Raw genomic sequence first — 18,002 nt, 5'->3', positions numbered from 1 at the left:
TTGCACTAACCAAAACAATGGTCTCATATGTTGGTTTCGGAATTCAACTAGATTAAATTTTGGTGATTAAGTGATTTTGATATTTATACCGATCAATAAATATGTATAAGGTGTATATGCTTCTGGTATAAGGGCAAGAGTATGTTATCCCCATTTGCTTTTCAATAACTACAGTAAAAATGCCAGACACAATGTGCAAACATTCACAATCGTAATGAGGTAGTGAGGTTAATTTGATGAGGTAGTTTTTATAACAGCGTATAAATAGCATTGCCATGGCATTAGATGGATTATTGATCATTGGCGCAATCAAAATTTAAAATTAGATAATAACTTCGTCTCTGCAATCTGCATTACACTACTGATCAAGCAGTTCACAGTAATTTAATAGTTACTAAAATTTCAATGTAAACAAATGTTTCTACCTCTTTGATGAACTTCACCTGAAATTAGTGTTAACAGCTGAAAGTATCAGTTCACTTTATATTACGTGTCGTAGCGCAATCTGCCGGATCCAATATAAAACACTCTAACATCAACCACAATTTATAAATAAAAAATTAATTAAATAAATTATTTAAATCGGACCAAATCATGAATCTAAACCATTCTCGAATCTCCTTCAACACACACACACACACACAAAACTTCATCAAAATCGGTCCAGTCGTTTAGGAGGAGTTCAGTCACATACACACGAACAATAATAAATAAATAAATAAATATATATATATATATATATATATATATATATATATATATAAAGATATGGAGGGGACTATAGGGACGTTATATGATTTAAAATGCTCGAAACTGGCGGTCTGTTTTGTTATTGCAGAATTGAAACAAGTTTCGAAACAGACATATTATACATATTTAACACTCTCAGTTTCGCTGAAAGGTTTAATTGGCGGCCGCAAACAATGGCGCAATACTATCTCACGGGAATGTCATGAATATTGATTGCGCCAGTTGGGAAAACCCCGGCATTGCGTGGTCGCGATTTTGTTTACATTACGCTATACACTTTGCTGTGGAAATCCCACTAATCTTCCCTTCCTTTTGTAATAAAAAGTTAAGTATATATACAGAAGATCTAAAAGAACAACACTAATACCGACATTTGTCCTCATTGTTTGTATAACAGGTGAAAAAAGAACCTGTTTTGTTGTCTTCTTTGACATTGTTGTGTTCTTCACTATGTTTAAGAATTGACACCTGAAGAAAAGAGCAGTACCAGTTCTCGAAACGTCGCGCATTTGTATTGTTCTAACATGGTTTAAAACGTCCATACAATGTCTATCCTTTCAAATCTATCCATCACCAAACGGACTTTGAAGTGTCCTTGGCCATGTTTTGGATGAAGGTGTGAACAGTACCAGTTCTCCAGTGTCGCATCTCTGTTGTTCTAACATGGTTTAAAACGTACATAAACATGTTTATCTTTTCGAATCTATCCATCGCCAATAACGGACTTTGAAGTGTCCTTGGCCATGTTTTGGATGAAGGTGTGAACAGTATCAGTTCTCCAGGTGTCGCATCTCTGTTGTTCTAACATGGTTTAAAACGTACATAAACATGTTTATCTTTTCGAATCTATCCATCGCCAATAACGGACTTTTGAAGTGTCCTTGGCACAATGTTTTGGATGAAGGTGTGAACAGTATCAGTTCTCCAGGTGTCGAAAGTCTGTTGTTCTAACATGGTTTAAAACGTACATAAACATGTTTATCTTTTCGAATCTATCCATCGCCAAAAACGAACTTTGAAGTGTCTCCACAATATTTTGGATGAAGGTGTGAACAGTATCAGTTCTCCAGGTGTCGAAATCTCTGTTGTTCTAACATGGTTTAAAACGTACATAAACATGTTTATCTTTTCGAATCTATCCATCGCCAATAACGGACTTTGAAGTGTCCTTGGCCATGTTTTGGATGAAGGTGTGAACAGTATCAGTTCTCCAGGCGTCGCATCTCTGTTGTTCTAACATGGTTTAAAACGTACATAAACATGTTTATCTTTTCGAATCTATCCATCGCCAAAAAATGAACTTTGAAGTGTCTCCACAATGTTTTGGATGAAGGTGTGAACAGTATCAGTTCTCCAGGTGTCGAAAGTCTGTTGTTCTAACATGGTTTAAAACGTACATAAACATGTTTATCTTTTCGAATCTATCCATCGCCAATAACGGACTTTGAAGTGTCCTTCACAATGTTTTGGATGAAGGTGTGAACAGTACCAGTTCTCTAGACGTCGCATGTCTGTTGTTCTAACATGGTTTAAAACGTACATAAACATGCTTATCCTTCCAAATCTGTCCGTCCCCAAAGACGGACTACAAAGGACAGGGTCTTTATATAAAACAATGGAATATGTGTAGCAACCAGTAGTGGTTATCGCCTGCGACCTTATGGTGACTATTTCTCGGGGAAGTAATCAGAATACGGCATGTGAAATTTGTCGATCGTGTCATGAGCTAGTCAGTCAGATTGTCACGAACACGCTCTTTCTTTCTTTTCTTTCTTCTCGCATTGTCATCTGACCGAGAGGCCGATGACTGTTGTCCAACATCGCTTCCATCACGTCAGTCGTTTTTATATCTCATGAATTCCTTCTGCTAGTATGTTAATGAAATAATAGAGTTCGTTACATTCAGCAAGTAACCTGAATTCACGCTTTTACTTCGTAATACTTCAAAATATTGGTAATATTCATCAAAAGAATATATTTAACATGTTGGCGCATGAACATAAGTAACAGTAACGTTTCTGCGGGAAGATATCGTATAACATCCTTTCTTTACTTTACACATTATGCTTTTCTGTCTTTACAATGAGTAAATTTTCAACAAAGTGGAATCCTTCGAATTTTTTTTTTTTTTATTTTTCACACATTACAGAATTGAGTATCTTTTGAGTACATGTTTTGATATGCAAAAATGTTCACAATATTCTGTTCAACAAAATCGGTGTAACATACAGATAGCAATATAATTGTTTTAAAGTTGTCACCGTACTTTATATACAATTTACACCTAAAATAATAAGTTTGTTACATTAGCATGTAGTAGTGACGGAATAACAAAAGTATGCACTAATTCCAATAAGCCTGTTCTATTCAAATACTTCCTCAATGAATGTTTTGAACTAATCTTAACAAATGTACATTAATGAGGACTATTTAACAATTGACTGCCGTGTACTTTAAATCTTTAACGAGTACTTAATTCATCTCAACATTAATATAAGAAATTGTTTAATTTTAATCAACTATTTTTTTAATTTTGTTATATAATTTAAACATTGAAATATTCCATCTGTAATAAATTTTAATTATTGAATATTTATTCGAAATGACTTGGTATAGTTAATTAAATTTTGGATAATACTTAATGAAGTGGTAAACATTATTTTTAGTGATTAGTTCAGCCGTTTGTTGGAGCACTCCAAGCGGGACAAATTAATTCGAATGACTTTCATTTGTACTTATTCGAATACCAAATAAAAAGCATTCGAATTGTTGCAATGTATTCGAATGTTCTATCGTTAGCATGGGAGAAGGCTCTTTGAATTAGTTCACTTCAAAATACACCCTTCATCGTGTATTTCTTTTACGAAAATACATTTTTATCACTTCAAACTTACAGTGGCTGGCAGACTAATTACTATTATGAACGATAGCAGTTTATAAACACCAGAATTCAACTTTTCAAATTCTGCTGTCAATCTCGATATGAACATGGTTTAGAATCAAGATTAATGTCCGGTTGAATGCATGACTAGTCCACGTGTAAAATGTAAGAAAGTCCTAAGAGCTTTCAGCCCTGAAACAAAATTACATCTCTAACTGAACTGTCGCCTGACAATACGAAGAGTCCCTACAAAACCTGTACTCCAGTTGATAGTGAAATTATATCCTCCAGGATAGAAAGAAACATAAAGGACCTCAACAGGTTTTACAAATGACCTTGTTTATTCGGCCACCGACAAAGCGATGAAGTACTTTATGTCCTTGCCCCTATGAAAGTAGTTCGCAAGGCAAGAAGAAATCCTCGCAATGCAAGAGAAAGTTTGAAATATAAAAATGTTATTAGTGCCACGTACAAGTTTAAACCCATTTAGTGGTTCTTGACACTATCCTAAGATTCCAAGTATATACTACGAACAGTGAACAAAAAATAATCTAAGCCACACTTCAGTAGAGTTGACGTGCCTGAAGTAAATTTTTAAAGATACACGCTATAGAGTTCGTACTTCCCCCCATTATAGCAGTGGTTCCAAAGACTGTCGCCTTTTAAATGAAATACAAAGTGAATTCTATAAAAATTAAATATTGTTATATAGGCTAGTTTTAGTATTTATTTAAATCGGCGTTTTTTCGGTGGACACGGTCTGCGAAAAGGTTATGGACGATGAGGTTAACTGGGATTGTTTGTCACAGTTCGTCCGGGGCATCCTCCTGGAAAAGAAAGTGGATCTGGACCGCGAAGTGGCCTTAAGCCAAATTTAGGCCTAGCCTGAAGTAATGTGATAAACAATCCCAGGTTAGAATCCTAAAGAGTAGAGGAGGTTTTTTTAGTGGGTAAACCCGTTTTTAGGGGAGTCCCACACTACAGGCTGGCCACCTGCGTGCGTAATTGCATTTTTCCTGCCTCTCCCTAAAATAAAATAAATAAATAAAAGTATTTAATTAAGTATTACCATCCTTGTAGGTGTATATTTAATTACTTTCTCCGCAAAGAAAGTTTATCTTTCTATAAGCTTTAAGCCGTACGTTTATACTACTTGAATACCCGTTAGCTAGTGCGTCAGTGTTTGCCGCCCTTGGTCTACAGTTCACTGGCTCAGCAAGGACTTCTCTAACTGGCAAGGACTTCGCCAACTAGTCCTGTTCAGACTTCGTCATCACCCTAGGACGTATGTGGTATACCGTTGAGATATAGGTGTTGACAGGCTTACCAACAAAGCCAACGTAATTAAATTTGGTGAGTCCAAGTGAAATCCTCACAGCATTGTGTACTATTACAGCTCGCAATAAAGGTCAATCCAGTAACCTCTCCTTCTGCTGTAACCATCTATGAGAAAGAGAATCAACGTGCAAAACTACATGGCATTTAAGTGAGTAGTTTTGGAGTAGATTTTAAGTCATTTTGAGCCAGTGGTGAAAATCCCTGAAGTAGGATTAATCTCTCTGCAAAGTTTTTGTTATTTACTTTCATACTTTCATGTGTTATTTAATATTGCAGTAGTTTACTCAAATGCTTCAAATGCCAGAGGACCAGGATCCTAGAACTGTTATGACAACCGCTTCTACGTGAACATTATAACGTAAAATAATAATTATCGCTACATTTCATTGCACGTTTCTTATTTACTGAAAAGTTTAGTAGATAAGCGGCGTTTTGAACTCGTGTATGCGAAAATAAACAAATATATTTTTAATAAACAGTTTAGTACACAGCCTTACAATTCTAAGCACTTAATACACTTCTTCAACGCTAAAAATGAAATTTCTGACAGCAGGCTTACAATTCTAATTTTTTGATAGGGAAGTGTTCGTGAATTTCGACACTTTGAGTATTCCACTCACTTATCATTGAAACCAGTTTAAAATTCAATTATAATTTTTTTCAAAACTGCTTACGATAGTTTTACTTTACTCGATTGAAAGTTTGACACATTTACAGCATCTTTTTCTCTTTTTTTTAAGCGATCCTATAATTTCCAACCATTTGTAATATACGTACACAAAAACCCCACCTTGAATTTTGCGAGTTCTCGAACTCAACCAAGACGATTCATAAAAGAATTTACTTGCTGATTTTGAAGGAAATCGGTTGAAAATTCATCCAGTATGGTGTCTCACACATATAGAAACGAAAATTGCAAAATCTATTTGAAATATTTTTAACAGTACACGTTTCACCTTTCAGAGCCTGGGTGTTACTATAACAGACGCCTCTACATCTCATTTATCCCACGGGAATGCACTGGTAACTGATGAATAATTGGAAATACTCGTCGCTGTATGGGTAATAAATCCAGTCACGTGTGGAGGTGTAAATAAAATGAAGTGTCACTTTTACCCACTTTACTACACGTTTAAAAACAATTCATGAATTGGGATTTCACACCGAAGTGGAACTGTCACACTTAGTTTCATTTATATAACCTTTTATACAACCATATTAAAAAAGTCAAGATCCTCCGTCAGGATTGTCTAGATACAAAATATTTAATTTTATATTTAAATTTTAAACCATAATAATAAAATAATGAGCCAGGCATTAAATTAATTTTCTGCAAATTACGGCAAGGTTAAGGTAGTTTTAAAGCGTAATCCAACCAAGGGACTCCCATAGGGTTATGAAGTGGGAGGTTCTGAAGATTTTAGAGCTCTCAGAGGTCGAGAGATGCAAATTGTGGGGATCTGCTGGAACCTGCTAGAGGCCTGGGGATACCAAATGCCGGGGACTTGCTAGGAAAAATTCATATGGCATTTACATGTAATCAATATGTCGAAAACCTTTCGAAGTACAAAACATTTGTTATTTAAAAAGTTTTAAAATGCTATAAGCATTCCTGAATGCTTACTGTATTTCGGTAATCGTAAAAATTTGAAATCAAAGTATTAGAAACACCACTATTTGAATACACATATAACAATTCAATTACACATTTTGCTGTAAGTTATATACTATTAAAGGTAACTAAGAAAATAATAAAGCTGTAACTTTAAAAAATCAATCACGGTAAACTCGAAAACTATCCAAATTATGACTGTTTACACGGGTATACGTATTATATTCGCATATGATCTAATTCAAGTTTTGAAATGTTGCATTAAAACACTGAAGTGATAACATATCTCAACAACACAATTTCATAATTAGAATATGATAAAACACTTGAAAGCACTGTTATCAGACTATTTCGTAGTGATGTCACAACACGTTTTAAGTCCTTAATCAAATTAAATACGTCTAAACTTAGACGATGAAAATTTAAGTAAAAGTACAACTCTAAATCAACTGTTATAACAAAAACACTAAAGCACTGTAGGCGCCGAGTCGAGTATCTGGCAGTAACGTGACACGAGAGTCAGTCACGTCACGCTGTAGATCTGAGCGACACTGCCACACACTTGACACCTTACATAACCTTGTCTACACATCGTCATCTGAACTAAGTTGTCCTGTACGTACATGTACCACCTCTGTAATGTGTGCACGGTGCCCCGAGGATATAGCAGTAACGTGTCACGACCAACAGTCACGTCACGCTGTAGATCTGAGCGACACTGCCACACACTTGACACCTTACATAACCTTGTCTACACATCGTCATCTGAACTAAGTTGTCCTGTACGTACATGTACCACCTCTGTAATGTGTGCACGGTGCCCCGAGGATATAGCAGTAACGTGTCACGACCAACAGTCACGTCACGCTGTAGATCTGAGCGACACTGCCACATACACGACACCTTACACAACCTTGTCTACAAATCGTCATCTGAACTAACTTGTTCTGTACGTACATGTATCACATCTATAATGTGTGCACGGTGCCGAGGGTCTAGCAGTTACGTGTCACAACCAACAGTCACGTCACGCTGTAGATCTGAGTGACACTGCCACATACACGACACCTTACACAACCTTGTCTACACATTGTAAACTGAACTAAGTTATCCTGTACGTACATTTATCACCTCTGTAACAGTGTGGGCGGTGCGGAGGTCTAGCAGTTACGTGTCACTACTGTCAGTCACGTCACGCTGTAGATCTGAGTGACACTGCCACATACACGACTCCTTTCACAACCTTGTCTACACATCGTCATCTCAACTAAGTTATCCTATACGTACATTTATAACCTCTGTAATGTGTGCGCGGTGCAGAGGTCTAGCAGTTACGTTACAAACATACAGTACTCTAGACGTTGTAAACCACTATCTGCAGGTTGCTCCGATCCCGAATATGCACATACTCTACATAATATCACCTGCCTTATACCATGTGCATTTTACATTAACTACATTTAATATTTCTAAAATGTGCTGGGGGAAGTCTTTTTCCTATGATAAAAACAGCGAGTTATGTTGGAAAAAGCACTATTTATTTAAGTTACATCACATTGACCATTTAATCTAAACTTTCCACACGTTAAAATTATACGTGCATATCAAATATACAATGTTAAATTACAATTCAGTTACAGGCGTGAATTACCCCTAATTATACTCAATTAATTAATGGGCCCCAAATTGATATTGTATTGTGAATGAAAAGAGCTGATCTAATACTTTATGTATACAATTATATAAGAACTTTTACTACAGAGAATTTATATATTTTTTTAAATAGGTTTTACTTTGGAAAAGGTATTTAACAGGTGTAAATAATGACTAGCAGTTAGGTAACTATCGGTATGGTACCAATGAATTCTTGTTACGACGGTACGATGCTACATTCATATTTCTGTGGTCCAAATCCGTATGAACATCAATATATGTGAAAAGTTAGATTAACTAAAACGTTTAGCAACGAAACAGCCATAATCATTATATTCAATTTTTAATCGTAGCCCATCTAAAATGTACTAACTTTAATTCAATTTTGTTTCCAGAGATAAAATCGCGTAGATGCTGAATTAATGAAGAAATGACCAAAGGGTAAGAATGTAAAATATTGGCTTATCGTTAACCCAAACTTGTAGACTTTTAACTATAAGAGTGCCGATGGCCGAGCGGTCTAAGACGTTGGACTTTGGGCGTGAGTTAGAGATAGCGCAGGCTACATTTCTATGGCTGTAACACTTTTTATAAGTACCATCGATCTCGTACTGTATGAACTGTTCTCCTATTTTGTTTGGTAAGATAATAATATGGCTCAAAAAGGGACTGGACTCTCCTTTATAAAAAAATCCCTTTTTTGTTTATAGGTAAAGTATGTATATCTCAGGAAATTCCAAAACTTTTCTCTTAAAACCACTCACAGTACTACTTAGATGAACATTGAAAATTCAGACGTCTACAAAAATTGAATTTTACAGTTGGTACATTTAAGAACAAAACCACAATTTAAATTATGCCAGACAATTAATTGACAGCAATCCAATCACATTCTATGGCTGCCTTGCTTGTACTGAGTCTGAAAGAATATAGATAATTTACATATAAGATAAACAAGTTCTCTATTTGCAAGACACTGTACTTTTATATTTCCTTACTAACGAAGAAATTTTGAAAGTTTCCACAATTTAATTTACTTTCTTTCAAAAAAAAACCAAACTAAAATCGTTTTGTAAAAGCACATTTTACAAAAATCTTGACTTATGCCAATTTTTCGTTTTGGGCTATACAAAATTAAAAAAACAAACAACCTTGTACTGTATGTTGTGTTTTCTTGAGAAGTTACTAGTCTAACAAATAACATTGGCGGAATCCATGAAACTCAACCTATTCCAGCGTTATTTGTTATCAAGGTTACAATTGAATGTTACGTACAAATAACATTTGATCTTGTACAGTATACTTTGGAAAGTAAAATTGTTGTTTGTTTAGAAGAGTAGGTTGATCATTTTGTTAAAAATATACATTTTCGTTATTTATTCTTTATTCTTGGTCTTCTCTGGTTAAAATTATGTCTATTTGTTTGATTTTAATAATTATATATCTTGTTGAAAAAACCATTATTAGTTTTAGGAAAAAGTAGTGTCTTTATTCTATATTACTTTTGACTATAACATTTATATAACATCAGAATTCAGATTTTATTTGAGAATAATTATTACTATAATAAACATGGCCTTTTTTATTCTGAACACATTTAAGCGTGGAAGAGTTCAAAATCCAAGTGAGCTGCTATATTATCCAAGTGAATGTTTTATTATCGCTGATCCTACAATCGAATTTCAATATCCAGGAAATATTGGAATTCCAGTGTGTCTTTAACATTGAAAAATTAGTGAAATTTGAATTAGTGTACAAATCGAGAATTCCGCCAGCAATAAACTGTTTCAAAATAATGGTAACAGGTTAGTTGATGAACCCCGGATAGACAAAGTATAAAAAGCTTTTAAAACATTTTGGAGATCCAACAGGACAAAGATCCTGAAACCTATATTTATAGGGCTTGTTATTACGTATAAACATATATTTAATGGTCCTCGTTATTAAAAAAAACATTGGTTTTGAATATTTAAGAACACTTTTTCAGCAGTAGAAATATTTTAGTAATGTATTGTGCCACAAAAATTGCAAAAGAAATAATTTTACTGCCTTTATTTAAGTAACCTCAAACTGTAAAAAACTAACATTTTATATGTTTAAAAGCAAATTTAAAAAAGTGTTAGTATAAAAATAGATTATATACCAGTAATATTAAAAATTTAGTAAGAAACTTATGTCATAAAAAACAAGTAATTAAAACCAAAATCAGCTATATATTCCCAATTGCTTTGAGAAACATGTACTTAAAATTGTACTATTTAATATAAGTAAGGACTATAAATAAACGTTAGTTTTTTTTCTGCTTACAAGAAACGGCTTTTTACAATGTCACGATATAATATGAAAAGTATGTCAAAATCTTAAAAATGAACAAATTTTGAGTTATTTATTATTTATAAAGGTTCTCTGCGAACTACATATGCATACCAAAGTTGTATAAAATCAGTTCCTACTTCGTCGACCAAATCAATTTTTGACAAATGTTATCCGAAAACCAAAAGTTTCGGTAAAACCAAACTGAAAACCAAAATTCTAATAGATCACACAATACTTTCTTCTATAAAATCCAAGGGCATGACGATAAAAGAAAGATATTTTGTCACATTTGGTTGGTGAGTTTGGTTTGTAGAGGAAAATGCCCATTTTACATTCAGACTAAATTGTGAGTGTTTTTATTATTTCCGATTCCACATGAACTAAGACGAAAAATAACAAAAGCTCGGTGAAATTATACTCTCACTTACCTGAGATCATATTATTTGCTATAGTAGGTGTGCCTAAAATAAGCTCAAAACATACTTTTCTCAAAAGGGGTTTAAAGGTAAAAAGGAATTCTTTAATGAGGCATCTAGAAACAAGCAAATGATTGTGATAACTGTATTTAGAGGGAGACCATATTTTACTTATTTACTACAATCGCTTCGAAATTACTTTACAATTAAGAAGTGATTCCAAGGCAACTAAATATTACCCTAGTGTACTTACCAAGTAAAACTATTCCGTACACTGCGAAATGAACACAATTCTGGCGTTATTGTCCGTAAAGGCTACATGATACTGATAAGGCTACTATATGTAGGAGTCCATGGCGAGCCAGCTGGCAGGCCGGGGCCGGGGCGCCCTGTCGGTCATCTGAGGGGTAGAAGGGTTGGACAACCCGGACTCGTGGATGGGCGACAGAGTTGGCGACATGGTGGGTCTCAGAGTCGGGATGCTCTTGCGGCGAAGAGGGTGGCGGCGCAGGGACGGTTTTCGTGGCTGCTGGACATAGGCCAGGACCTCCCCCAGTTCCTTCAAGGACACGGTCTGGATCTGTCTTCTGGTAGGGGGTGGTAAAGCGGGCAGAGACGCGCTCCTCTCCGGCTGCTTGGGAACGGTCTCTGATGAGGGAGACACGTCCGCGGAGAAACTGATGGATTGAGTCTTCTCCGGAACGGAGGGTCTCACTTGGTTCCTCCTCACAGGGGAGGTTGCGACCTCGGGCCCTCTGGTGATCAATCTAGTCAAGAACCTCCTCACGGCCACGGTGGACAGTCTCTGGGGCCGTCTGGTCCTTGGGGCGATAGTCTTCTTCACGGCCGGAGTCTCTACGTCACCCTTGCAGTACCGACAACCCCGACAAGACCCTCTGGATTCCACTGTCTTCTTGGACGGTCTCTGTTCTCGCTGTTTCTTGGACGGACAACAGTAATGCCTTCTGGACGCGGTCTCCACAGTCTCCACCGAGCACCGTTTTTCCAGCGGGGAGCCCCTCTGGAAAGAGTAAGTTCCTGGTGAAATGTCTTTTTCTCTAGTCGACTCTAGGTTTAATTCGCGTTTCTGACTACAGCAAACGCTCCATCTACATTTACCACTAGACCTAACTATAACGGGATGGATGATGTCACCTTTCGGGCGGAAATCTACAGACTTATTGCTTTCGGTTTCTCTAAAAGAACAATTGGAATCACTGTTTTTGAGAACGGAATCGCGCGAGAGTCTTCGTGACGGCGGGCGACTCCCGAGCTTCTTAATTGACTCAGCTTCGCTCTGACTGGCCGACGGTAGGGTGCTGGCCGTCGCTCCGGTGGATAGCTGGCGGTAACTACGGATATACTCGTATGTGGTGATGCCCAGGATGGATATGTACACGTGGAAGAGACAGAGGTGGAGGAGGAGACCGGCAGTGATGGCGGCGAGAACGCCGATGGAACCGACGATGAAGAGGAAGACCTGGTCGTGAAGCTCCAGCTGAAGGTCAGCTGGGTCGAAGGTGGAGCTTCTGGGGACCGGTCGGCCCGGGAGATTGAGCCAGGAGCGGTCCACATGGTACAGTACCAGCTCGGCCACCGCGACCCCGACGATGACGGCGCTCGCAGCCACCGCGGACACCACACACACGAGGAATGCGACATAGTTCCTTCCCCCGATACAGTGGTTCAGCCATTTACAGTGATGGTCGAATCTGCCCACACATTTGTTGCACACGCTACAGTGTTTTGTCCTGGACCCCGAGGTCTTGATGTTGCACAGGTGACACCGCCCGTTCTCGATGACGTGGGCGTGTTTGGTGCGGTCGAACTCCGGAACGAGGGTGGAGACTTTGAGTTTCCGCAGGGGGGCGTCGGCCGGGTCCAGCAGCAGCGCGGTCAGGTGCGATACCAGATGAAGGGAGAACAGGCCGGCGAGCACGGAGAAGGCCAGGGGTCTAAGGGGATCTCCCAGGGCCGGGACCAGGACGAAGAAGACGGCGGCGGCGAAGACGAAGAGGGTCAGCCAGCCCGCGACCTGCTGGGGGTGCAAGGGCAGCTGGAGGCCGTGCAGTCTCCGCCACTTGCGGTGTTCCGGCGGGGTCAGACCGGAATGGGGGGCGCACACCCGCGACATCGCCCGCCCATCACGCTGACATGTACATCCCACTCGCGCTGCGCGACACTCACTGACAACTGCTCCCGCTACGGTTACGGTGAACGCAAACCATCGATGGTACTTTTCTCGACGATTACTTATATCGATAGTCATCATCGAAACGATTTCACTATCGATATGAACAAATAATTTAACTCGTGCATTTATTGCCACAAACAACATATTGTTGTTACTTCTGTTTTTATAACAATGCTTTATAATTTTACAAAAATCTAAAAATTTGTATAAAAGCCTATTCATCATTATTTGTATACATAAAGTGTTAGTAAAGTTCCACACACAACGTAAATAACACAACAAATTTGTTTGCTAACATAATTTATTAAAACGCTTAAAATACATCTTTTTATGAAACATAATATATTTGCTACTTCCAGATGCTTCTGCTTGGTTCAATGCAACGTCTACTCGCATTCTCTTTTGAACTTGACAACACAATAACCACAGACATTTTCAATATTAACGGATTACCACAGATTAAAGTATTGAAGAAGGTTTATAAAGATCAAAAGAAACACTGGGTAAGGCAGAGTACCCGTGCAATATGTATAGTAGGAGAACGGTTTGACGTATTGACATAAAACAAACTGATTTCCCCATAATTAACCCATTGGTAAATCCAAATCGATGTACAGGACGTTCCAAAATTAAGAGTGTGTTCGAATCTAAAAAATTTTAAATCATTTTAAATGTCTAGTTAAAAGGAACTCATTGACGAAAACAGAATTCACGTATCTCAATAAGTTTCAAAATGGCTACCGTTTCTATATATTGAAATTTACAGAACCCCTTGAATGTTTTTTTATCCGTTTGAGTTTTGCTTATTCTGATTTCGATTTCTTGCTCACAAGAAACTCAGTTTAATTCTTATATGCCACACGACCACTTTAAGAGTATTTTGATGTTAGTCTCCCAACTCAAATTTAGCAAAATTCGTTTAAGTTAAAATTTAAGTAAAAGTTAAAATAGCAACATCGATAATGTTGTACATTATTTTAAAGGTCTTGTTAATACGAACAAAGTGTGTATTTAAACTTTCATAGTATCTCCAGTGATTTTCTAAAAATAAGCAGAACTCTGTTTCCACCTAGTTAATTGGTCCAAAGTATTTTAGTGACACTTTGGCCATTTACATCCAAAACCGATCGTACTACGTTGGAATCTACATTATTATCTCTACAAATAAAAATTATAAAGTACAAACATTGGTTTTTTTAAATCATAAATTACCTCAATTTGACCTCAGACATTCAAATTCTTATACTTTTATTGAATATTCCGCAAAAATATATTTTTGGCTGCGGTGAGGAAGGTTGGTTTTAGAAGGTTTATTTTAAAACATAGATTGCGTGATACACGATCGTCTAGATAGTGTTGCACTAAACGCTTTCGCACAATATAAAGCGCTATTTACATCCGTACAACAAAAAAGGGCTTTTTTAATTTTGCTTCCTGTTAATATGAAGACCACGCATTTTTTTTAAGAAGTATTACTAAGATAGTTTGTTAGCAAAATATGTGGTAGGGTCCTATTGATTGATGTTACGGATTTTTAAATAAAATGGCCTTTGAAACCAAAAAATTAAAGAATGTAATTTTTCATTCTTTTGTACGAAACAATAACCTCTCTCATTATATTAGCTGATCACTGTTCAGTATTTTTGATACTTAGCACTTGAGTTTCTGTAAAATTAATCTTATAATTGATTTATCAGCTGATAGTTATCAGCTGGCCACTAACAACTGTGTTGGGTCATTGTTGGTTTACTTCCTTTATTCGAACCTAGTAGGTTTTAATTTTCAACAGCTTTTAATTAATTACTTTACATGCTTTTTGTGTTTTTATTGTGAATTATTATGTTTCTTTGACGTGCCATACACAATGAAGAAGGATTCCAAATGCTAATTGTGTTAGCTGAATTTTTTCAGAAATACTCAGCTGCAGCGTATCTCTACGCTGGACATTATCCAAACAGGGAAAACTCAATCGCGAATGGCCGTTCAAAGACTTGCTTGTAGTGTACGTGAAAAGGACAGGTGCAACGAGGCAAAAATAAAGGATAAACACTGGCTAGTGATAGGGCACCAGAAGTTTTGGCAGCGGTTCAGCTCAATCCTACTGACTCTACCAGGGGAGTTGCTTTGTATTCAGGTGTGAGCCAAAAGTCAGTGTTGAAGATCTTGAAAGACAATAAAATGCACCCGTACAGGTTATCGCTACACTAAGAGTTGTATGGTGATAACTACTTTCATAGAATTAATATTTTGTTGTGGACTAGAGCAATGAGTCAACAAAATAAACACTCTGTTACACGTTCTTAATTTACTGTGGTTTGATAAGGCAACTTTCCGCAAAAAAGTGAACCGCCACAACATGAGATATTGGCCATTTTAGAACCCACGTTGGGTGCAGGAGGTTGATAATCAGAGGTACTGCACTGGTATGGCATTGTTGGAAGGACAATTGTGGATCTCTACTTCTTCGCATTTCGCCTCGTTGCAAACTCTTACCACAACCTTTTGATTAATCAAATGCCTAACTTACTGATAGGTTTAGTTGATGAAGGTTTGGAAAAATATGTAGTTCATGCACGATGGGGCACCACCTCATTCCGCCAACAACGTTAAACAAACTGTCAATGAACAATACCACGGAAGATGTATCGGTTCGGAAGAGGTGGTCCTGGCAACAAACTATCCTCCAAGATTTCCTGATTTGACATGTCCGAATTTCTACCTTTCTACGTGTAGGTGTCTACGTGTAGACTTAGTGTGCACTACACGGCCGACAACACTCGAAGATATGATGCAGCGAATCAGGAATGGTGTAAATTTGATCAGTGGCCAAGAGGTGTTGCAAGCTGTAGATAGATTCCGTTCCATAGCTGAACTGTGTTTAGACAATAATAACAAAATACAGTGTGTAACACACCTTTCAAGATCAAAAAAAGCTACCACGATTTTGAAACGGATTGATTGAGTGAATTCTGTTTTGTCAATGGGTTCCATTTAACAAGACCTTTAAAATTGTGTATGATTTTCTCTATGCTTACATTCAAACATTGTTATACTCAAACGCTCGACTATTAATTTTGAGACACCCTGTACATAGATGTTGAGGAACATATTTTCAATGGACTCTCCATGGGCGGTTTATGAGGAAAGCACTTTGTTTTATGTCAATACACCAAACCGTTCTCCCGCTATACATACTGCACAGGTGGTCTGACCCACACATACTCGTAAAGGTAAACAAGTTTTTCTAATTTAAAGCAGAAATTTTAACATTTGTTAAAGCACATTTTAACGACCCTTTTTACGATATACTGTAATATACAGTACATCCAAACTACTTGAGAGGTTTATGTAAAACTAGCAGTTACCTGCGTCATCGCACGCAATTTAATTTTGAACAACAGAGACACCATGAGCATATTTTTTTACATGTAATTCTAAACAATCGTGAGATAAATGATAGTCACTGAAAGATATTCTAACCTCCTGATCTATTTTATATTTAAATTTAGAGAGCGGTTTTGGGGAATAAAGTCGGAGAATAAAACAACTTTTAAAAATACCCGTAAAATAACTCGAATTTCGCTCAAATATTTCATGATAAACGATTTTAATAACAACTAAACTGTTACAGTAACTAACTATCTTAGGCCAGCGTGGAGGAATCCTGAAGTCGAAGTTCTTAGCTTTTCAGTTAACTCACTCAATAATGGGGCTCTATGTCATTTTGAAACGAAAGTTGATTTTGCTTGGATGCTACGTTCACAAATATATACACGGACGCAGGTCTGTGAGAAGCCTATTTGGGTCAATGAGTGTAAACGAATGGCCATTTTTGTTTATTCCGGTCTAAGGTATTTCTGGTGCCATAGTTGAATTCGTCTAAAAGACCCAAGACATTAAAAAATCAACTAAGATTTGTTTTATAACAGTCAGGTCTTGAAATCTATAGCAAAACTTAGATAGTGACTTCGTCTTTTATATATATATATATATATATATATATATATTATATATATATATATATATATATATATGTTACACTAAAGATCAAGTACTGCATACTCAATATTTGCTGAAATGTATTATCTTGATAACCTCTGTGCTGATCTGTAATTACAGAGAACGGCAAAATAAGAAATGTTCCTTTTAAGCTTACTGTATACTTTCAATACTATACATGTAAAGTAATTTCGCATAGCACCTAAATTAATCAAATATATTATTGTGCTGCCACATTGCAATGTTTATAAACACTGACTATAACCATAAAAATTAAAAATTAAATAATAGCTGCATAATATACAACACAAAAATTGCCAATAATCAATAATAAAATACAAAAATTAAATAAACTTAACAATGTAAAAAGATTCAACATAGAAAAGTATAGCAAAACTGTATAACAGTAAGAACAGCAATAAACATATTTGATCACCAAACGTTTATGTCGAGGATATTAAGAATAATTGTTGCTCAAAACAACAATACGCTTTACTTTCAAATTACTCATAGTTCTCTTAAATGTATTAAACAATCAGCTAATAGTAAGTTGTTTAGTAACTTTATTTGTAAGCAAATATGACGTACCGTAATTGACTTTTTCTAGTATTTTATTAAAAACTCTATCATGAAGTTTTGTCTCGCGCCATTTGTATGAAAAAGCCTCGTATTCTAGTTCTAAATTTTCTTTTTCAAAATCTATAGAAGACATTTACTCTCACAAATATAATAATGTTACAGTGTCCACGTCTTTAAAAAATGAACACGTAACTTTCTTCTATCCATTTATTTTATAATTCGTATTGCCGTCATTTGCCATGCAAATACTTTGCTAGATACACA

The 18,002-nt window shown here is 36.5% G+C and overlaps 1 protein-coding gene across 4 annotated transcripts in view; it reads right to left on the bottom strand.

The window, feature by feature from the left end:
* Nucleotides 1-18,002, bottom strand: part of LOC124367693 (tRNA-dihydrouridine(16/17) synthase [NAD(P)(+)]-like) — a 190,572-nt gene that overhangs the window by 126,452 nt on the left and 46,118 nt on the right. For 2 of the 4 annotated variants that reach the window (XR_006922925.1, XR_006922926.1), the window contains exon 1: nucleotides 11,220-13,238. The exons of 1 other annotated variant lie outside the window; for it this stretch is intronic. The gene's annotated coding sequence lies outside the window, so the exon portion shown is untranslated. Of the gene's footprint in view, nucleotides 1-11,219; nucleotides 13,239-18,002 lie in introns of those variants that run through there. One more of the 4 variants, XM_046824726.1, reaches the window with a different exon arrangement.

The sequence above is a fragment of the Homalodisca vitripennis genome, chromosome 8 (genome assembly GCF_021130785.1).
Source record: "Homalodisca vitripennis isolate AUS2020 chromosome 8, UT_GWSS_2.1, whole genome shotgun sequence".
In the NCBI taxonomy this organism is placed as follows: domain Eukaryota; kingdom Metazoa; phylum Arthropoda; class Insecta; order Hemiptera; family Cicadellidae; genus Homalodisca; species Homalodisca vitripennis.
Note: the sequence above shows the minus strand (reverse complement) of the source record. Positions and strands in the feature narration are given on the sequence as shown.